This window comes from Euprymna scolopes, chromosome 25, assembly GCF_053919585.1.
Source record: "Euprymna scolopes isolate OS-2025 chromosome 25, ASM5391958v1, whole genome shotgun sequence".
NCBI lineage: Eukaryota > Metazoa > Mollusca > Cephalopoda > Sepiida > Sepiolidae > Euprymna > Euprymna scolopes.
Window position 1 is genome coordinate 103,946,304 of NC_136506.1, and position 23,861 is coordinate 103,970,164.

The following is a 23,861-nucleotide window of genomic DNA, read 5'->3' on the forward strand; positions in this document are numbered from 1 at the left end:
TTGTCATTTTGTGAAATTCATTTCGATTCTTTATTTAGTTAGTTCCTCTCTTTCTTTCTTTCTCTTTCTCTCTCTCTCTCTCTCCTTCTGTCCCTCTCTTTTTCACTCTTTGAAGAAAACGATATATTTCCCATAGAGGTAAATGATAGATGATATTGACAAGACTACCATATATTAGGTTTGTTCAAATGATAATATGCATCGCTCAGAAAGTCTTAATCCTCAAATAAGGCAGCTCCCGGTGGAGGGCGATTATTTTAACTACTTAACAATGAAATTAGTTTTAGTTCATTTATCTCACATAACTGCTTTTTTTTTCTTTATCCAATTTATATATATTATTAGCAGGGTGACCCGACATTGTCCGGGATTCAATGATGATTAACGAATGTTTCATACTCCCATATTTTCATTGTCATAGAAATCGGTGAAAATACTGTAGTCAATAGTCGGCATAATCTCGTTGACACACCTGTTCTCGTCAGATCACAGAAGTTAAGCAACGTTGAGCCTGGTTAGTAGCAGATGGGTGACCATTTAGGAATTCTAGGCGCTGTATGTGCTCTCCGCTTATCTCGGCATTTGTTTCCAGTCGTCCTGTGCTTCACTTGTCACTGGTATTTAACAATGTCGTCTCAGGAGAGGTGTGGTTGGAGATTGCGCATCTACTATCACAAAAATTTCACGCGCAAGCAACCCTTCGTGGGTATCCTTAGTCTGTCCAAGACTGAAGGAGCCTGTTTTTTTTGTTTGTTTGTTTTTTTTGTTTTTTTTGTTAATATTCAACGATAGAGAATCCATCATTAATTTTATAAAATAAATATTTTTTTTTTATTGTGATCGAAATCGGTAAAATAGTTGGAAACCCATCTCGGGCACAGGAAGGCAGCTTCACATGCCTCCCCGCCATGGCTTAGTTCATAATGCATTGTAGTCTACGAGGGGCGTGCAATAAGTAATTAAGCCCTTCTCAAAGAGAGAAGGCAAAGCCTGGGAGGGTGAGCTATCGAAACCTGAATAGGAACAGGATTACACTGGAATCAACAGGGATCATATCTTTACTGAAATGGTCTAATTTTACGTTGACTTTTTGGGATCCGAAGCCGCAACACAAACTTAAATGTATTCTTTTTGCTCAAAGGCCAGGAGATTACATCTAAGTTAGTGTTTCTTATTCGACATAACAGCAACAACAAGTACTCGCACATTGGGAAATCGATCGATTTTATGTTTTGAAAAAAAAAACGCGGAGGAAAATTTAAATTGACTTAGCATTTTATGATACAGATGTTTGTCAGCTATCAGTAAATATGCATAGCATTTCTATTAAAAAGTTAGATTTAAAAAAAAATGATCGGGTTTTTTTGTTGTTTTGTTTTGTTTTTGTTTTTTTTGTTTTTTGGTTTTTTGTCTTTTTTTCTCAGTTTTAACTTCAAATTATTTTATTCTTCGGGTTTCTGTTGACGGAAAATACACTCCTTTGGTAAGAAATTCATTAAAAGTTTTTTTTTAGCAAACTTCCAAAGGTCAGAATAAAAAGTTCATGTTATTTTCATGTTATTCTGCAATCCATTTTTCCTTCTTTCTTTGAAAAGTATTTTGTGGTTCTGTTATTTCTTCTTTATTATTTTTTCTGCCGCGCTTCTTGCTGCATCTTCGTATTTCAAAGAAAGGTGCTGTTCGCCGCTCGGTCTATCACACTTCGCCTTGGAATCATATATACATCGTTAAATGCGCAGATTCAGAAACAACACTGCCGACCAACGGAAGAGTTTATCATATTTTTATTCAATGTGATGACGTATGGAAGTGACACCGAGGTATCGAGAGTTGAGGACATGTGTTGCTTGGAAAGATCTCATAGAGGAATGACACGATTGGTGCGTTATGTGATTCTTAAATAAAAGCTTAGTTCTGGTGATTTAAAAGAAATATGAAATATGGGCAGATTAGGAAATGTGTGCAAAACGGGAGACTGCAGTAGTATGGCTGTTATATTCTGGAGGGTATAGGGGAGATTGTATCATAAAGGGAATAGTGTCAAGAAGGAGATTCGTGTACGTGATCGTCTAGTTTCTAATCTTATTGTTCATGTCTCGTGGGTGTGTGTTTGTGTACATGCATTTCTTAACATACCTTTTCATTCATGTGTCGTCGGTTGTTCCTCTGGTTTCATTGTCTCTTGGAGGGGAGCTGGTCTGTTGGATGAAGAATTCACTCCAAGATGATAATTAAGGTTTTATGTTTTTATTCACCTTCCAAAGGTCGACACAGAATGGAGGTGAACCTTACTTGCTTGCTTGCTTGCTTGATACACGTCAGCGTCCTCCCCAGCCCAGGGGGGGACAGCTGAAAAGCCGTCTGTCTTCTTCAACACCCGAAACCAAACTGCCAAGAAAGAATCAGCTAACCTCATCACATGACACCACGTCATCTGGTCAGCTGACCCTTCTTCTGCAAACGTGTCCATTGTCCACGTTATTCACCTCTCTCTCTTTCCCTCCCTCTCCCTCTCTCTTTCTCTATTCTCTAATAGAGACACAGAGAGAGAAAATAGAAAGAGTAAGAAAGCCAGAGAGGGGGGGAGAGATGCTCTTTAACATGGCCATATTTAACGAATGCATGAGAGTTCTTCAGTTTGAAGATAAAGAAGAATTTAGATAGGAGTTTGAGTTTTAAAATGACCACCAAGAAAATTTGAGTGATAAAAAGTGATGTGGGAGAAAAGGGAATAAACAAACATCTGGCCAGAGACTACTGTTGGGACGACTAATCGGAATCCTGAATCGGAAAAATCGGAGATTTTGGGGGTATCGGAACTGGTATCGGAATCGGACGAATTTGATCCTATTTTCCGATGCCAAAACCGATTCCTTTAATTATCCTTGTTATTTAATTTTGGTTTAAGAAAGATCTTCCACTGCTTGTAGTAATAATAAAATAATAAATATTTATTAATTTAAGTTTCCGGTAAGACTAAAATCTCTAGATCATCCCCTCGCAAGTGTGTTTTTTTATCTTTGAGAAAATATATGCACATTTAAGATGTTTTTTACAGTAATCGGGAAATAATAGCAATTTTGTAGGTAAATATTTAGATATTTATAAAGAATCGGAATAGGTAATTGTATCGGATTCGTGAAAACTCTTGAAATCGTCTCATCAGTACAAAAGATATATTACTTTTAAAATGAATATTCAAGAGCGACCTAATCCATGCTAGCAAGTTATACGGATGTTAAACCGAACGTCTGAAGAAGGCTCATTTTTTTTTATTTTATCGTCATGAGAAAAATGAACCAAATCATTATTGATTTGTGTTGCTGCATCCCATGATGTTGACTTGCACTTCTTTTTAGTTCAATGTGTCAGTTGTTCAGAGAGTGGGATTGTCTCGATGCAAAGTCTTTCGTCACTATAAAAAGCTTCAAGCACAGGCATTACTTGATATGCAATGGAATACACACTTTGCAATCAGTGTGTATCTCGATGACAAAAAGGCTGACTGTAGCCTAAAACGGCAAACGGACATTCAATAAGGACTGATGCGGATATGGACGTCAATGGAAATAAAGGCTCTGGAACTTCCAGGGTCTGGACCGGCAGGTGTTCAGGGCACCAGAGCCTGGACCCGATCATCAGCAGATGTGCAGGACTGTAGAAGGTTCATAGAAGTGACCGTCCGGCACGTGCTGCTAGTGGCGCTCATGTCTGACCAATTTGAGCCAGAAATGTATTAAGTAATGGCAACACTCGAGAACGAGTTTTCTGCCATCATGTATGTATGTTGGTATGTATGTATGTATGTATGTATGTATGTTGGTTTGTATGCATATAGTTTGCTCATATATAAGTACATCTGCATGCATGTGAATGTAATGCTGCACGTGATGTGGTAGTTATCGGGAAATAATAAGTAAATTTTATTATCTAGATTCATAGAATATGACAACAAGGGGAATTTAATAATACAATATAAAAGTAACGCGTAACTACATTCATTGCATGCGATAATGTTCTCCCTCTCCTCATTATCTCTCTATATATATTTCTCTCTCCCTCTCTCTCTCTCTCTCTCTCTCTCTCTCTCTCTCTCTCTCTCTCTCTCTCTCTCTCTCTCTCTCTCTCTCTCTGATTTTCGCTTTATAATTTTTCACGGTGTTTTTTTTCTCCCTCTTTTATTGGGTGCAGACACAAAAAGAACACCCCCCCGGTACCGACTAAGCTGCGCACATGGCCAATGATTTTCGGGTATTCTAAACAAGGCGTAGGTATGACAATATTCTCAGAGCAATCAGTAGGAACGCAACTCGCCTAAAAAACAAGAATTCCACGAATATTTCTGCGCCGAGCAAATCTCCATGAGGTACAAGGATCCTTCAATAATTCCTTGACTTTTGTGTACAGGCATTTAAAATTATGGTAGACACTTGAAAAATCAATATGTTATTGCTACATCTTATGAAATAACAAACCAATTTTTATAAATCTATATTAAAAGAAACAGTACAGTAAGAATTGAAATATACCCGACAGCTAGCGAATTTCAAAAATGTGATCCAGAAATAAAGACACTTCAGAAGAATTAAACTTGGTAAAAATGCCAAAGAAACGTATGGAATGCTTCAGACTGTTTTGGGACACTTTTGCATGAATTGAGCATCAGTTTCTGAGTAGCATAAGGGATTCAAGGAAGTCGGGAAGTCTGTGAAATATGATGAGAGGTGTAAGGAAGTCAGTACACCAGGGTTGATTGGCCAAATAAATAATCTCATGGATAAAGGCGATCGTGTGCCTATAGAGATAATATGTGTACAATTGTCAGTATGGGAACTATACACAAAATTATTCGCGATTAACTGAAGATACGGAAGATTTGCGCAGAAGCGCCAGTCCACAACACAATGCTAATCACAAACTATTTGACCAAGATAGGCATCAGTTCCTCGCCCTTTCCATAGTTCAGACTTTGTTCCCTATGACTTTTGGTTATTCCCTAAACTCAGAGAAAACCTTATAGGCTGCCTTTATTAGATAAATGAGGAAATGAAAGAGAACGTGACGAAGGTCATTGACACGTTCACACAAGGGAACTTCCATGGAGCCTTCTAGAAGTTGTTGGAACGGTACAAAAAGTGCATTGCAGCTGAAGGAGATTACTTCGAATTGGACTAGGATTTCATGTGTGTACTATCAATAAAAGTATATATACTAAAACATTTTAGAAATGTATTGAAGGCATCTAGTATATAATCTGAAACAGTGAAGGTCGTTTAATCAGAATCGTGAAGGAAATTTTATCAACAGCTAGAAATGAATACAAACTCAATTTGGCGTGCAGTTCTTTTTCGACTATTACTTATTCATATACGGAAAGCAGACTATAATTGTTGTTGAGCACCAGTCTTAATTGTGATTTTTGTTGGCATTCGTTTTTCTGATATTTTTCTATTTAGATTTTATTCTAGGAGGATATAGTTTATTTACGGGAGGAAGCAGGTGAAGGTTGCTAACGTCCTTAAGTGACAGGGCCTCTGTGAATCTAATTGGGTTCGAACGTGGCACATCCAAGTTGTCAACCCACATCATTAATCACTAAGCTATCGTCAAATTCCCTGTTCTTCTAATGTTCGCCTCTTTTTGCGTTTTCTTTGAGTTGGAAAAAAGTTAAAGGAGTCAAAGAGATTAGTCTAGCGACAAAGACACCACCTTATTTCTCTGTGAATAATTGAAACGATGCATTGTTTTCCTTTCGACAACGTGTATTATTTATTCGCATTGATAAAATAGAATTCGGTCGGAAATAATGAATTCGTGACTGTGAATTGCAAAAGCAAACACAAAGGAAAAATACCGCTTCTTTACATAGATAATACTAGTAGTATCGACTCATCAAGGAGTGCCGGTCATGAAGACGATTTGCGGTTAGAAATAAGGCAACCCTTGCTTCATTATAGACTTATCAATCAGCGAGTTTTTTTTACACGGTGGTCACCACCACTTATCAAGGCCCGGAAGCCACTCAGGGATAAGGGTTATTGCAAGTACAGTACGTTAGTGTGGAGATTTGATGAAGTGTTTACTTAAGGGGACGGTTCATAAAGAATTTGTTAACGTTGGACTTGAAGACATCCAAGTTGTAGTCATGTGGGAAGCAGGCAGACGGAACAGAGTTCTACAGGCGTGCAGTTCTAAGAAAGAAGCTTTGTTAATGGAATCCACGTTTTGATTTAGGCACAGTTAAAGTGTGGGGGAAATTTTTCACAGTGGATTCAGCAAGACGAGTGTTTTTTCGTGAAAGATTGGCGAGGGGGGACCAGAGATTGGAGTTCAGACGAGCACCTGCCATGGAAATAACGATAAAACCAGGATAGGCTCGCAACGTCTCTTCTGTGGTAGAGAGGTTGCAGGGTAAAGTTTCAGCAAGATGAGGTGCGGTTAGTGCTTAAGCAACACCTGCTTCATTATTGTTCGTCTAGCAAGGAGGCTCAGAATTGGAAAGTGCGGTAAAGAATGAGCAACACTTGCTTTACTATTGAAGTCTCAAATAGTGAAATCCAGAAAGGGTGGAACTGGGGTAAAGGATTGAGCAAGACTTGCGTCATCAAGCACTAATGTCTAGAATGTGAAAGTGCGGTTAGTGATTAAGTAACATTTGCTTCACTCGTATTATTTGGATTCATCGGACTTATGTTCTCATCTTGAGTGTCATTTTTACAAGCTAATCTCTGACCTTCTTCAGGTGTATTTTGTCGAACTTGAGAATATTTCTGTCGAACTCGACAGCAAATAATAAATAATATATACGTAATAAGTAAGCAATATATATATATATATATATATATATATATATATATAATTAGTAATAGTGATATTTACAAATACATGGTGGTCCACTTAAAAGTAGCCCGATGTCTCTAATTTTTCTTTTAACGACCAACTGACACCACAAGACAAAATGCAATTCTTTTTCAAACAAGATGACGCTACATGCCACACGTCCAACAGATCACTGACACGGGTCCCTAGCATGCTTACGGAAGAGAGAACAATAACCAACGAGTTATGACCACCGCATTCCCCGGAATTGTCATCATGTGATTTTTAAATGTTTATGCAAATAATCCTCACAATTTATACCAACTAAAGGAGAACATAATCAAAGCTATCAGGAAAATCACGAGAGACGATCTACAGGCAGTATCTACAACCGTTGTTATACTGGTCCAGAAATGCATAGATGTCAACGGGTAGCACTTCCAGCATCTTGTATAACACTACAGGTAATTTAAACAATAAAGGAATGTTCCTCCTTTCTACTACATTTTCTGAGCTCTTATTAAGTGGGCATCCCTGTATAAATATAATAGGTTCAAGGCTAAAAAAATCCGTACCAGAACTGTCTGCAGAGCCGTCACACAGTGGTTAAAGAAAATTCAATTGGAAAAATGATATTCTCCTGAAGGTTGGAGGTTCAATTATCAGTGTTAGCAATCGGAAAATACAATTGAGAATTACTTAGGACCTCTGTCAAGTCATGGCTGACGGAAGAAAAGCACGATACTCCTGGAAATCTAATAAACGGTTTTGTTCAAATTCTCGAGTTCGACATGAATTGAAACTTTTACATAGATATTACTCGTTTCTTTTGTTGCTGACAGATTCATGAGGACACTGAAAAAGATCGGAGCTTACATGGAAATAACACTAAAGGTGAAGACATCGATGAATCCAAATAAAACTAATAACCAATTCTCATCTGAACATTCAGAAATTCACTCTTCAACCAATGAGGTTCAAAAAAAAGGGAAAAATGCGGATAGAGATTAAGATGTGCAAGGGGATGTTATAGTGATTAAGCCACACTTGCTTGACTACTGAGTTATCAACAGGTGCAGTTAGAAATAAGGAAACACTTAAAAAAATTCTAACCACCACTCCTATTTGTGTTTCTTTTTACAAAGGGGTAAGAATTGGAAAGCAAATGAGCAGGAAGAGAGTTCCACAACCTTACAGTTCTTGGAAAGAAGCTACTGCAATATGGTGCATTACAATGGGGAATTAAAACAACGAATTGATGAAGATCACTAGATGAACGAGTCAAACGAGCTGGAACAAAGGAGCACATGCCATAATAGTATTTGTAGAAAAGACTGAGACTGGCAACATCACATCTGTGACAGAGAGGTTAATGAAAAAGTGTGTGACCAATCAAATCACAGATACATTTCTAAAAAACTGGGACACGGATTCACCAGCCACAAATATGGCAACAGTGCTCAGTACATGGTTTTATAGTAGATTTCTAGAGATGAAGAATAACCTTAATTGTGAGAAAGTGTTTAAAACGATGACTACTCCATACCATACGGTATCTAATAAAATAAATTTAAGCGCAGACATAAACGTGGCATCTGATGAGGTAAGTAAATATTGCAAAACAAAATCTTTTTCTTCATCCGATTTTTTTTTTTAGTGATCGCAATTGTTTCCTTGCGCCAATTATCTTGCTGTCCATTTCAACCAGATATTTCCAGTTTTAATCAGATATTTGCTTGTAAAAATTCTAAAACACCAAACACAATGTAGTTAATTAGCGAAGGTGACATATCATCCATTAGTGAAATAGTTTTTATTCATTACAAATAGTCTTCATTCAGTGTGGATTGGAATTTCTTCCCCGCTAACAACACCAAGTTGAATTTAAACAAATAATCATTTCACCGATGTTGTAAGAAAGCTGTCTTGATGAAAAGAAAAGCATGCGAAAAATATGCAGTGGTGGTAAAAATCTAAAATTACAGTTCAGTAATTTCTCAAGAACTAACGTTTGTGGAACACAATACCACCGAACTACTTCCCAGCTTACTACGTGATGATCGTTATAAAATCCAATGCGAACGAATTATAAAAACGATTTTTATTACATCTTCGTGGTGAAGAATAAGATAAGATTAGAGTTCGATAATTTTCTCAAACTATGGGTTCATTGAACACAATACTCTGTGGCTTCTTCTCAACTGACTATAATAAGGTTGTTTTCAAGTCCAATATAAACAAATAGTAATAACTCTTTTTTGTTTTATTTTCTTGATGAAGAAAAATATAAAGCGGGTGAACAACATCCAATGACTGCAGAAAATTTAAATTCACATATCTTTTTTTGAGAAAAAAAAACCGTTTGTGAAAAATATACAACGGGGCTGCTTTCTGACTGACTACAGCATTATCGTTTTCAAGTTCAAATTGCCATAACTGTTTTATATTCCTTTCTGTGGTGAAGAAGATGACAAAATGTAAATAAAAGCACTTGATGAAAAGACAATTGCTATAAAATTCAAAACTTACTGTTTGATGCTCTTCCAAGATATATGATCTCACAGATCTGCTTTCCAGCTGATTACAACAGAGTCGTTTTTTAAGTTCAGTTTTAACACATCATTATTGTGCTTTCCTCTTTCATAAGCGATTACAGCCTATTCCATTCATCATTTACAATCCATTCATCCTTCAAGTGACAATCTGAATAAGACTTATCCTCTACTGGTGTGTAGGCCTTGGTAAACGGTGATCTGTTAGTCAATCAAACAAAAGTGTCACATTGGACGTCTCTGCAACTGCCATGATTACATCTACTACGTAAATTATGAGAAAATCTTCTATACTCTCAGCACGACTCTTGATTGGTCGATTCTGTACTCTCCCGCTTTAGATCTGAAGTCGATATGTCATCACAGACCAATGTTTGATTGACGCAGATCACACCGAATATTCCACAATAATAATTGGTTGTAATTGCGTATTAATAGATAGAACTTAGCTTGTAATATCGCTAGAAACAGGTTTTATATACAGTTTCCTTCAATTTGCAAATGGTCATTCATTTTAGAACTGACCAGGGTTAAAGTCTCTTGACTGATGATCTTATTGAAGCGGTCTATATAGCCGTCGATGAGTATTTTGATTATAATCGGGTGTTATAATTTTTCATTGTTTACATTAAGTTTACATTAAATTAAGATATTTCTGCTTTGAAAAATGATTTTTTTAAGAAAATTATACAATTGTCGAAAATAAATTAGACACAAAGCCATTCAAATGTGTGGGGAGATGGGCTATAATCATCCTTGTCACTCTACTTTATAATTGTCTAAGCTATTTTTTTACACATGTTCACCCCTTAGAAAGCATATCGCCACTTGGACGTAAGGGGCTACTATTTGTTGCCATGTCTAGGGAAGATTAACAAGATATCTGTTTATGTTATATTTAAACCTCTGCATATCAGTACAGCCAGGGAAGCGGGCAGCAGGTAGGGAATTCCAAAGTCTAACTGTTCGAGGGAAGAAACTATTAGAATAGAAAGCTCTCTGTCATTTAGGGACAACAACAGTGAAGGGGTGAGATTTTATTGCTAAACGAGTTTGTCGGGGATATGTACGTCGAGGGGGGTACAAGTGAAACGAGTTCATCAGAAGACATTTCATTAAAATATTTGTAAAACAGACACAGCTAGTCACCTCAACTACTATGATACCACATTTACACTAGCGGCCATCCTACTTCTTTTTTGATTTTAAATATATTTTAGATTTATATTTTAACATACGTAAAACATATATAAATACGTAAAAAGTTTAGAGTTTATCTCGTTAGCATAATGTGGAAGGAATAAAATGTAAAAACACGTGTTAATAAGACGATTCTCACAATTTCTAAATGATAGACTCCCCCCCCCCATTGTTTTCCTGCTTCTTTTAACCGAAAACAAGCAGGCCAATCTCAAATTGGGGTGAAATCTAGATGGGGGATGATAAAACATGGGGTAGGAGAGTTGTGTTTTTTTCTAAAATGAATGCAATTTGTGGGAGGCCAGAGGCGAAAAGAAAAAATTGAAAGAGCATACAATAAAGAAGCTTCTTTTTTAGAGGAGCAGTGGCTTGTCGCATTAATAAAACCTTGTGCTCGTAGGGAGCGAGGAAGAACGCTGTTATTATTGAAAAACGTCTCAGTAACTGTTGGCAATCAGATATAATTCAAGCCAAGAGTGACAATTTTTTTAGAAAACGCAATCAAGTTAAACTTCTCCGCCTAACGCTCACAGGAAACATAAGTTGGAACAATTACATTGAGAGTATCGCCAGGACCGCTGCGAAGAAGGTAGGTTCTCTCTACCGTGTTAGAAAGATACTAACGCCCGAAAGTATCCTATACCTCTATAAGGCCATCATTCGCCCATGTATGGAGTATTGTTGTCATATTTGGGCTGGTGCATCTGCTGCTAGTCTTTCGCTCCTAGACAAGGTTCAAAAGAGAGTCGCCAATCTGATAGGTCCTGAACTGTCATCTAAACTTCAGCCTCTGTTGCATCCCTCTGCCTGTTCTACAAGTATTTTAACGGTGAATGTTCTGACAAACTGCAAGCACTTGTGTCCCCTCGACGTAAATACCCCCGATAAACCCGACAAGCAGCTAAATCACACCCCTTCACAGTAGAGATCCCTAGATGTAAGAGAGCCTTCTACTCCAGTAGTTTCTTCCCCAGAACCGCTAGACTTTGGAATTCCCTTCCGGGCCCCTACTTCCCCAACTGTACTGACATGCAGAAGTTCAAGTGCAACGTGAACCGACATATTGCTGCCCAACTCCCTACACAGTACCCCTCATGCCTATGTCCCTGATAATAGCCCCCTACAACAAAGTGGCAATGTGCCTTGTTTGGGGTGAAAATGTAATAAAAAATAAAATAAAGTAAAAAAAAACTCATTAGAGGACACAAGTGGTCAAAGGTCAAACTTGCCTAACCGACAGCAAAATTGAAAACCACAATAACATTCGATTTGCTTTGTTTTTAAAATGTATGCGTGTTCTCTCTCTCTCTCTCTCTCTCTCTCTCTCTCTCTCTCTCTCTCTCTCTCTCTCTCCCTCCCTTTCCTTCACGCTTCTCTCTTTTCTTACCACGCTCTTTCTCTTTCTCTTCCGAAAAGAAAAAAGAATTGCATTGCTTAAACAGTTGAAGCCGAGACGCCGAGCAGACAGGACGCGAGCCTCGGCGCTCTTATTTTTTTTTTTTTTTTTTTTGCCTGGTTGTGGGTGACGGCGGATATGGGTCTACAATTACCGAATTTAAAATTCTCCTAAAATGTAAAATAAAATATTCTATATTTTTACCAAAAAAATGCCTTTGTTCTTAGGTTTGTACATGCGTTAATTTTCAGCAACAGAGAATCGGTCCCTGATATTTAATGCCTACGGTGAAAACGCTGCCCGTGACGACGCAAAGGATACTCAACGACCAGACCCACCAGCAAATATAGCCGACGTCAAATCAACTCTCATCACCCTAGTGGTTCAGCTTTGATTTTTTTTTTCGTATTATTTGGATTCTATAGGACTACTGTTCTCATCTTGAGTGTGATTTTCACAACGTTTCGGTCGATATAACCTCCGACCTTCCTCAGGTGTATCTTGTCGAACTCGGGAATTTGAACAGAATTTCGAGTGGAACCCTTTATTTACTTCACGGGGATAGTGTGCTCTTGTTCTGTCAGCCATGGCTGGATAAAAATCCTAAGTAATTCGCAGTTATATTTTTCGGTCGCCCACACTGAGAATTGAACCTTCAACCTTCAAGAGAATATCACTTTTACACAATTGATTTTTCCAAGTACTCTAACCACTGCGCCACAAAACATTGTGAAAATCACACTCAAGCTGAGAACAGTAGTCCGATGAATCCAAATAATACGATTAACCAATCCTCATCTCAAAAATTCAGAAACGTCATTTAATGTTTTTATCGTCCATGTGCATATCGCTTGGTCGTGTCAGGACTAATAAGAATTTCAATAAACGTCCCGACGACAAACCAAGTAACGCAAACGGCAAACGATTGTATTACAGATGGGCATCTTGCAAGTTTCCTGTTGGGAATGATAGCTGCATTCACTCGACTAGCTAAGAAAATAAAAAGTTTACCTTAAGGGCAGGAGTCCGACAGAAGCAGAAACCGTGTGCAACATACGCAAGCAAAGAACTCGTACTTGACTTTGGTGTTTCTGCTTTGATGTCGGTTGATATAAATTGAACGCTTTCGATTCTTCTAAAATAAAAACTTAATCGATAAAATGATAATTTGGAGGAAAAAATATTTTATTCGTATGAATCAGCATATTAGGTTTTATTAACCTGCTTGTGGGTTTGCGGGTGAGATGAGGAAAACTAAGGCATTCAAATTCTTAAATTTTATTACGTGAGGAGTCATTTCGTGTGAAAAGTTCATTTATTTTACCCATAGAAACTCAAGAAATGCACGATTCACATGTGTAAACATCTAATGAGTAAAAATCAACATGGCTGCCACTTGCCATTTCGTAGAGCAAATAGTAGCTCCAATCTATGATGCCTCCTCGCCAGACATTCACAAAAAACACCCGTCTAGCAGAAAACACTATCACTAATTTCCCCCACTCTTTATCTGTGCCTAAACCTAAACGTAGATTCCATGAACAAAGCTTTCTTCTTAGAACTGCACGCCTGTGGAATTGTCTTCCGTTTTCCACCTTTCCAGCTGACTACAATATGGTTGTCTTCAAGTCTAACGTAAACAAATTTTTGATGAACAGTTCCATATAAGTTTACGATTTTACCGAATTTCCATTATTAACGATTACTATATTGTCCAATTTCTACTGTACACTCATTAACCCTTATCCTCGAGTTGCCGCTTGGCCTTGATAAGTGGTGATGCCTGTGTAAAAAAAGCAGACTTGAACTAGCGATCAAAACTCAAGATCGAATTAAATGGAACGAACCGATCAGATTTCGGTGAATCTGTTTAGTTTGTATCTTTATGAATTTATGTGGAGAGAGTTAGAGAGAGAGCGGGTGGCACAAATAATTTCGGGGAAATCCTCTGCAGCATCGCGAGCATTTATACTACATAAATTATTTTTCGTTTTAAATTAAAACTAAAATTTACTTTAAAATAAAGTTGTTTTAAAGTTTCTTAAATTATTTAATCCTGTAAAGTATAGAAAAAAAATTAATTTAAAATAAAAATTGTTTTAAAGTTTTTTAAATTATTCTTCATGTTTTTTTTTATTTATTCTATATAAGTAAAAATAATTGTTTTTAAATGGCCATGATCCGACTAGTCAGCTTTGTTTCGGTTTGTTCTCTTTCAGCCGATCTTGGTTTTTGATCGCAATGTCAAGGCTGCTACTTGCTCTACGAAATTGCAAGTGACAGCCATGTTGATTTGGTACTCATTTATTGTTTGCATATTTTAATCGTACATTTCTGAGTTTCGATGGGTAAAATAAACTAACTTCTTATACGAAACTCAATGTTGCTTAACTTTGGTGTTCGATATAAAACATTTGGTATTCCCAAGTAGTCACCCATCTGATAATGACCATACTCAATGTTGCTTAACTTTGGTGTTCGATATAAAGCATTTGGTATTCCCAAGTAGTCACCCATCTGATAATGACCAGGCTTAATGTTGCTTAACTTTGTCAATCGATATAAAGCATTTGGTATTCCTAATTAGCCACCCATCTGATAATGACCAGGCTTAATGTTGCTTAACTTTGTCAATCGATATAAAGCATTTGGTATTCCCAAGTAGTCACCCATCTGATAATGACCAGGCTTAATGTTGCTTAACTTTGTCAATCGATATAAAGCATTTGGTATTCCCAAGTAGTCACCCATCTGATAATGACCAGGCTTAATGTTGCTTAACTTTGTCAATCGATATAAAGCATTTGGTATTCCCAAGTAGTCACCCATCTGATAATGACCAGGCTTAATGTTGCTTAACTTTGTCAATCGATATAAAGCATTTGGTATTCCCAAGTTGTCACCCATCTGATAATGACCAGGCTTAATGTTGCTTAACTTTGGTGATCTACGTAAAACACATATTATTCACAATTAGTCACCCATCTGATATTAACAAAGCACAGTATTTCATAATTGTTGGATATGTTACTAATTTCGACATACCAATTAAGTAGATGCCATATCTTTAGAAAAATAATATAATTTCTGGAAGATGACTCATCAAATTTTTAAAATTAAAGCATAAATAAATTGTCAAGGTTGCATACATCCTTGCTTACTCTTATTTACCTAAAACAAGGCATATTGTCACTTGGATGTAAGGGGCTACTATTTAGTTCCATATCTACAGGGGCACTATATAGGGAGTTGAGCATCACTTTACATTGAAATTTGTAAATGTTACTACAATAAGGAAAACAGGAAACCAAGAAGGAATTCCAAATGCTAGCAGTTCGTTGGAAAAAAATGTTAGAGAAGACGATACCCCCCGTCATCTGCAGATCTTTACAGAGAAGGCGTGTGATTTTGCTGCTTGTCGAGTGAATGAGCTAATAGTCTATAAGAGCACAGGCGTTATAAAGTCGTCAGAGCACATGCATAAAGTAACCATATGAATTCGAACACGTTAGACCGAGTCCCAAGCCTGTGCCAACATCATTTCATCACGGCTACCACCTGTAAAGATAATGCAATTAAGTTATAAAACTTAGAGTGTCTGTATTTTCTTATATTTTTCGTTAACAAAGGCTCGCTGTCCACTTTGGCCATCTCATGCTGACACGAAAGAAGCAATAAACGTGACTGAAGCAACAATAAAAATTAACAACACAAGATGATGCGCACATTGTTCGTTTCTATTGTTAAACCTCCACCAACCTCAACACACCCATACACAAGCCAATCCCAACCCACACATACACAAACCAACCCCAACACACACATACACAAACCAACCCCAACACACACATACACAAACCAACCCCAACGCACACATACACAAACCAACCCCAGCACACAGACACACCAACACACTTAAGTTTGTCGATTTTTTCTGAATATTCAACTTCTCGCCCTATATGTAAACATAATTTTTTTTTCTTTTCAAATAAAAAAAAATATCACTGCAAAACGTGTTGCTTCTCTCCGCTTAATACCGTTGTATCTGGCTGTCTTGATTTTAAGCAGGCATTGATATTCAAATCACGCGTTCATTTTTACCGACTCTCCTTTCAGCATGTGACTTTCATCCGCGATGGGTGGTTGAAAAACAGAAAACATAATGAGAAAAGATACAAAAACGAAAAAAAAACGCTATTTACAAAATGGCCGAAAAATGATATATTATGTGAGTGTAATATAATTGTTAGTATCCGCTTAAAACTTATATTTAGATTTAATTCAGAGTGATTATCTATTTCTAGATGCGTACCATGGTTCTATTGGCGTGAATTGACCTTTTCCACTTAAAGCCCATTAGAAAGCCTGTCAAATAATCAGCGGTTCATGGAATGAAAACAAATCGAACGGCCTTTTAAATGTTAAAACATCAATACACGTCAACAAATTCATGATAGATTCTGAAAGAATTTAAAAAGTAGTTTTTTTTTAAATATAAATCTGTACTTTAGCTCTCACAGTTGCGGTACATATCTACAATTTATATATATATATATATATATATATATATATATATAAGTATATATATATATGGGTGTGTGTGTGTGTGTATATATATATATAATAGACTACCCGTGACCCGTTGGGTCAGTATGTTATATTAGCTATGGAATACATGTATGAGCGTGACACTTGTGACGTAAAGAAAATAGGGTTTTTTTTTACATAACAGAAACATTTCTATGAAAGTATATTAAAATGAAAAAAAAAGATATAGATAGATTTCTATGAGTCGTTCTGTTTATTATAATTGATTATTTTTGAAAAAAAAAATTACAGTTACTGAATTATAAATGCTTGGCTATACTTCTAGGTAAATGTGCACTGAACAGATACCATAATACTTATTATAGTTAAATTCAAATTTTGATATATCTGGGGGGGGTTACATCGTTCATTTCTGTATTACGTTTAAGTTATTTTAAACCCCACTCTTCCCATGCTAAATATTAATTTCGAAATAATAACGTTAATATTTCAGTATGCATGTCATGCGCGCATGCGCAACCGGATGTCGTAAACCGGAAGTGGGTTACATACATCGTTACAAGATCATTTGAGTTTTAAAATTTTATATATACGTATATATATATATATATATATATATATATATATATATATATATATATATATATATATATAATGCTCCCTATCTTGGGTTGAACATATTGGGAAGTTATATACAAACTGCCATTAGCGTATTAAGTGACGCTCTTCGCGTAAACAAATTGAGCTGAGGCATTTGGACGATGTCAAAACATCGTTAAATTCATTACCCTAACAGCAGCAACCGTATAGCGGAATGGTGAGAAGCCTTGATTGTCATTTGGGCGGTCGGGTATCAATCCTACCTTGAGCCAGATGTCTATCTAGCCGCACTGATGAGCGGCGAAACAGTACTGTATGTGGATGACTATATATATATATATATATATATATATATATATATATATATATTAGTGTATTTAGGCAGCATTCCTTCATTCAGGCAAACATTATTAAAAACAACAGAGATACCTTGCTTAATAATTCTTTTTTCATTTCTCCGATCTTTCGTAAGATTTTTTTAACTTCAAGATAGAAGGTATTTACAAATGTTCCATGGTTCACACGAGCGCTTTCGATTCTTTCTTGAATCATCATCAGGTGGAGATAAAATATTAAAAATAGAAGTGAAATATATAGTTACGAATGATAAAAAGAGTCAATGAAAAGTCGATTAAAATATACATTTACGAGTGATAAAAAACTCGATTAAAAATTAGGATGATAAAAGGCAATGTTAGTAAAACCAGTCGTATACTGGTTATGCTAAACATTTCAGCACATTATTGCTACTTTCAAAATTAATGCTATTTATAGATGGGTGCTGGGTTTTTATATATAGTGCTTCAAGTATTTTTAATTTTTTACAATTACTTTCTCGTTGCAAAATCCTTGTGTTGTCCACGAGGACCTTTCTAAGATTATGATGATTTAAGAAAGAATCGAAAGCGCTCGTGTGAACCATGGAACATTTGTAAATACCTTACATCTTGAAGTTAAAAAAATCTTACGAAAGATCGAAAAAATGAAAAAAAAAAGAATTATTAAGCAAGGTATCTCTGTTGTTTTTAATAATGTTTGCCTTAATATATATATATATATATATATATATATATATATATATATATATATATATATATAACAGTATAGTTAGATTTCAAGACACAAATATTTACTTTTCATTCAAAACAGCCTCTCCAGCATGTTAAAATTTCAGTACTTCTTTTACACAACCGTTTCGTTATGCAGTAACAGTCGGTTATTATTATGTCAATAACGACTCTTTTCGTGCATATATGCCTCAGAAAAAAATAAAAGTTCTTTGCTTAGAAATAAAAAGTGCATGGCAATATAATGTCGGAAAAAAGAATGTAATTCATAAAGGGCTTAACATTGTGTTATTGTTCCGGTGGACATTTTGGTTCATTTTATTGACCTTGACAGTAATTAATAATAGTAGAAACGTATATTCGTAAGCTTGAAGATTCATTTAAGATGCAAGATTATGAAACATAATATGGGTTAAAAAGAAACACTTTGGGAATCCTTACTAAAATACACACTTCAGTATATTATCCAAATCTAGAAAAGACGAAATGATTCCATTTCCGTTTGATGAAAACAGGTTTTCTTTTCTTTTCTTTTTATTTTTTGTTGTAACTATCTACTAGTTGGCCAGTTGTGTACATATGCGAAGAGCGATAGGGGCCTTCTATTATGCCTGAAAGTGACACAATATTCAACGAGCGAGATCGAAAATGCGCTGCTGTACAACTGATGCTCTCCCCGGATCCAAGTTATGAAAACATGACCATTGTCATCACCCTGAAAATGCATCGCTGGATTGCCACGGATAACAGAAACATGCCCGGGGTGATGAAAACAAAATTTCCGGCCATGGTTACGGTCTTTGGTGTGGTTCCAAGTGAGGATCACATCATGCTACCTCACATCTTCAAAGTTGACTTGAAAATCAACACCAAAGAGTACCTCAGTGCTGAAGAGTGTTGTGATCCTTTGGGGCAATCAGATGCCCGCTGGCAGCAGCAGGACTACCGGTTTAAAGAGATCCAGGCTTGGCTTCAGAAAGATGCCTACGACTTTGTACCCTTCTCTTACTGGACTCCACCCCCTCTTCGTCCCCATTCTGAAGCCGCTGAACTACTTTGTTTGGTCATACGTTGAGAACATCACCAACATGACCTCCCATAGCACCAAAGCCAACCTGATCGCCGGTATCCGCCAAATATTCGCCGAGCTTGCGACAACGCTTGAGGAGAAAGCATGTTCCCTGTTCCGGACACGTATCGAAGCAGTGATTGAAGCTGAATACGGCTACACTGAATAGATGTAAGCTGTACTACAGAATCAAGTTACCGTAATTTATTTTTTCGATAAGAGTTTAAAAAATAAAGATGTAGTATTGTTTTCTTTAGGGCGACAAATTGATCGTTCCACTCTGTAGTTTATGCTTCACTTGTCAATCACGTGTAACACATATATATCCAATCTCTGTTTTTATAGCTGCTTTTAAGCTTTTCAACGGCTAGCACACCTGGATACAATTGGCAAAATTGAAAAATACACGTTTTTCTCTTTGAATTGCCCTGAATTTTGCTATGATGGCACTCTACGCTTCAATAATATTATGGGGATTCTTTTGGTAGACATTATATTTGAAATCAACCGTAGAGATAGAATTCGGTGGGTGTGAAGCTTTCTGATGATAAGTTCGGTTTCTGGTTTCTTGCTTGATAATTTGATCGCTCCATTTGATTCGTAGAATCTTTCCAACGCACTTGCAATCAAACGCATCTAATTGCTTCTCTTAAAGCGGATTAAACCGAAATCGTTTTAGTCACAGTTTGTCTGCGAATGCTTATCTACGGAGTTGGCATGAAGAAAAAGGTAACGCGATCACATTTTCTTATGCGTAAATAAAACCAACTTTTTAGCATTAAGTGTATTTTATTTGTGTTAACTTTTCCGCTGAAACACGAGCAATGCGACACTCGATCTATTAATATGTTAATGCGAAGACAACGACTGAAAGTGTTTAAGGTGGGCGCAGCGGAAATTTTAATGGTTTCTGACCGCGACATTCGGCTGGAGTGTGAATGACGACATTACGAAAACGCAATTCTCTCACAACTTGACCACTGTGTTATGAAAACCCGTAATATATTGGCAGCTTTCTGGGTGTTGGGGTTAAACAAAACGAGGCTTTCCGATGTTTGCTAAGCCTGGGGAATTACCTGTGTTTTATTCCCTACTCAAATCGGCTGGTGATTTTGTTACGCACGCGAAAATTGGCGTTTGGTGCGAAAAGCGGGAAAATAATTCACTTTTTATTCCATTGTTGCATGATAGACTCTAAATTTGATACTCAAACCACAAAGTGGGCAACGGGTCTTGCATTAACACGCTATATCACTGGTTTCTAATATATACTTATTGTGAATCGTTATTTAAAATACATCTATCTATTACATTGTATTTCGATTGCCGAACGTAATTTAAACGTAATTGCAACAGAAAATGACCAATTCTCCTCCACTACAATGCCTTACTGAACGTTGCTAAACCGACCTTGCAGAAGTTCAACGAATTAGGCTGCCTCGTCCGCCATACTCTCAAAATTCCCAACCTACCGACTACCACTTTTTCAAGCATCTCGACAACTTTCTGCCTGAGAAATGCTTCAAAATTCCAAGCGATATCAAAAACGCTTTCAGTTACTTTATCGCCACCAGAACATATGATTTTTACATTACTGGCATAAATACACTTATTTTGTATTGGCAAAAGTGTGTTGGTTCCCATGGTGCTTATTTCAAGCAAGCAATTTTTTCTTGAGCCAAGATATGTTAATCTATATAATTATAAACTAAAATCGTTTTGCTTCCTTGCTTTGGTGTTTAAACCGTCCTTTCGGTTCTGGTTTAAAAGTCCGGTTTAGGATCGGTTTCGCGCAAACACTGGATACATACAGACGATATAGGCGATATTTATTAATTAACAAATAATGATGAGAAATAAATTGAAAAAAAAATGATCAATTTACGTGATTTTTTAAAAATATATTTTCTTTGGCCAATATATTATTTGTAGATGATTAAAGCATATTTATTTTCCGGTTCCGGTTTAATAGTCCGGTTTAGGATCTCATGCAACACTTGATATATGCAGACTATATAGATGAGATTTATTAATTAGAAACTTATTTCACATGGGGAGAATAAGGTGTTTTGTAACTATTCTGTGCTTTCGCTTAACAAATTAGTTAAAACGAAATCGTAAAACTTGAACTTACCTTTAAAATACTATTTAAAAAATAGCGAGGGTTGTTAAATCCAGAAACACCTTTTAAAAAGTCGTAAAGAAAAAAGAATGACGGGTGTGGCAGACCAAACAAACAAAAAAATGGGTAGTTGTACAGTTTAATCAAGACATTAAAAAATGAAAATATCGAAAAAAAAATTTAATTATACGTATCCGTTATGGAATAAAGTTCTCCGACAAAAAAATTCACTTAATTTCATCAAGTAGTTTTTGTTTTACAGCGAAAAACAATTTGTTATGATATCGAGAAAAAGTTTCGATTTTTAGGAAGAAAAGCTACTATTAAAGATGGCGAGGGAGTATCGGTGCTTTAAATGGAGTTATCTTCCGTGGCGCTTTTAAACTCCAAACAAAAATTTTTAAAAATTCCAAGATGTCTGCCTTCAACGCGCTGTCATAACGTGTTTTTCCGCAGTAAAAAAAAAACTACTCGATCAAATTAAGTTATTTTTTTTTTCGGAGATCTTCAGTTGAAAACGGATACGTACAATATAACGTTTTTTGGGATATTTCATTTTTGATTATATTTCATTTTGCTTCGTAAATTTATAAGAATTTGATTATAGCCAGAAGGCGGCAGTAAAGTGTGTTGAAAGTAAAGTTTTAACCTGGCGAATACTGTTTCGTGCACAAAAAAAAAAAAAAAGAAATTCGTCGTTCTCTTTCCCCACTGCCACGAGAAGTAATCTTACGTACAAAACGACCCCAATCAAAGAAATATAGGGCTTTTATTTGCTTAACTTCGACATATGCTCAAATTCAACACGGTCCAATTTGAGCGTATGTCACCTTTTCGTTTCCTATCGGTCGGGTTTCGAGTTTGAGCGTCGAACACGCCACTCTTGGCCGCTTGTTTTCGTGACTGCTGTCATAGGCAAAAGATACCAAGACTTAACAAAAAAAATAGTGTAACATGAAGAAATATAATTAGTGCAACCCAAAAATTGTTTTTATTAATCAGATTGAGTAATTTCACAAAGGAATTATATAAAAAAAATCATAAATTAATCAAATTATTTAAATTCCACGTTTTAAGACCATTCAACCAGCATTAATTGCAATTTTTAGATTGCCTTAATTATAATTTAAAGAAACGAAACTTTACTTAAACGAAACGAAACGTATTTTGTAACATTTTTGCTATGAAAGTTTGGACTCTCCCTTGGTCCGTCCTAGTTACGTCCTTGGCAAAACTTTTTCTAGATATAATAGCAGTACACCATCTTCTCTATAGTCTGACGGACAGCGTATTTATTGGCATCTGATAGCACATCCAAAAATGTATAGCATCAATTATTATGAATAGGTATTTTTTTTTTATTTCCAATTATGTCTATTATAGTGAGTGTCTTGATTGATTATCGTGTTGCCAATAATTGTGGAAGACTTGAAACTTGTAGAATTGTCCGCTTTTATTCTGGTCACATTGTTGAAAACTCAATATCTTTTCATTCCTCTTCGAGTAATTGGAACTTAATGATTCCTGATATTTCAAAATCGGATACAAATTGGCCTAATGATCACTTCATTGTCAGCTGTAATGAGTAGACTTCAAGATTAAACAAGAAATAAGGTTTAACAGAGCAGAACACTATAGTCCGCGTATACATACACGGTATGTCTTAAAAAGCAATAGAATTCGTGTCAAAAATTATTTATTTCGAAATATAAGGCTTCCATCTTCCTCGTCCTCGATAGAGAAGAAACGTCTCTTTAGGATAATTATTAATTAAAACAAAATTAATAAATAGGTATTCTATATATTAACACGATAGCTTGTGTGTTATTTTCTGTGTCACGCTTACGTCCGGGTCGTTTAATTGTGATGTACTTCCATTTCTTGTCATGAATAATTTTACCAAGAGTTTTTCATAAGTTTTGGTTTCCGTTTCGATTATAGCTGATGGCACTTAAGTCAACTAATATTTATTAATAATTTTATCAAGAACTAGACTACCCGTGACCTGTTGGGTCATTATGTTATATTAACTATGGAATTCATGTCTGAGCGTGACACTTGTGACGTAAAGAAAACAGTTTTCCTTTGACATAACAGAAACATTTCTATGAAAGTATATTAAAATGAAAAATCGCGGACGGATCACTCAAACATGAAAAAAAGCCTCCCTATTCGTGTAAAGTTACCTATTTTTCCGAATAATCGCTCAAAAATCGAAAATTAACATGATTTTCCTACGAATCGAACGCTGACGAAGTCATTAATCAGCAAAAACGCACCTACCGATTAGAAATATAAGAATGAAAAACCCATATTGGAATCCTTCAACCAAGTTATAGAAACTTAAAATCTAAAAAAAAAAATAATTAATAAAACCTGAAGCAAAAAAATAAAATAAAACTAATATTGAAACAGATTAGTAAATGTGTCAACAAATTCACCGTTTTCACACAACTATTTGGTATCTAGAAATGTAAACAAAAATAAA

General features: G+C 36.0%; 1 pseudogene; it reads left to right on the top strand.

Moving 5' to 3' along the window:
• The first annotated feature begins 445 nt into the window (after positions 1-445).
• LOC145247599 (5S ribosomal RNA) lies at positions 446-562 on the top strand (annotated as a pseudogene).
• Positions 563-23,861: the final 23,299 nt, after the last annotated feature.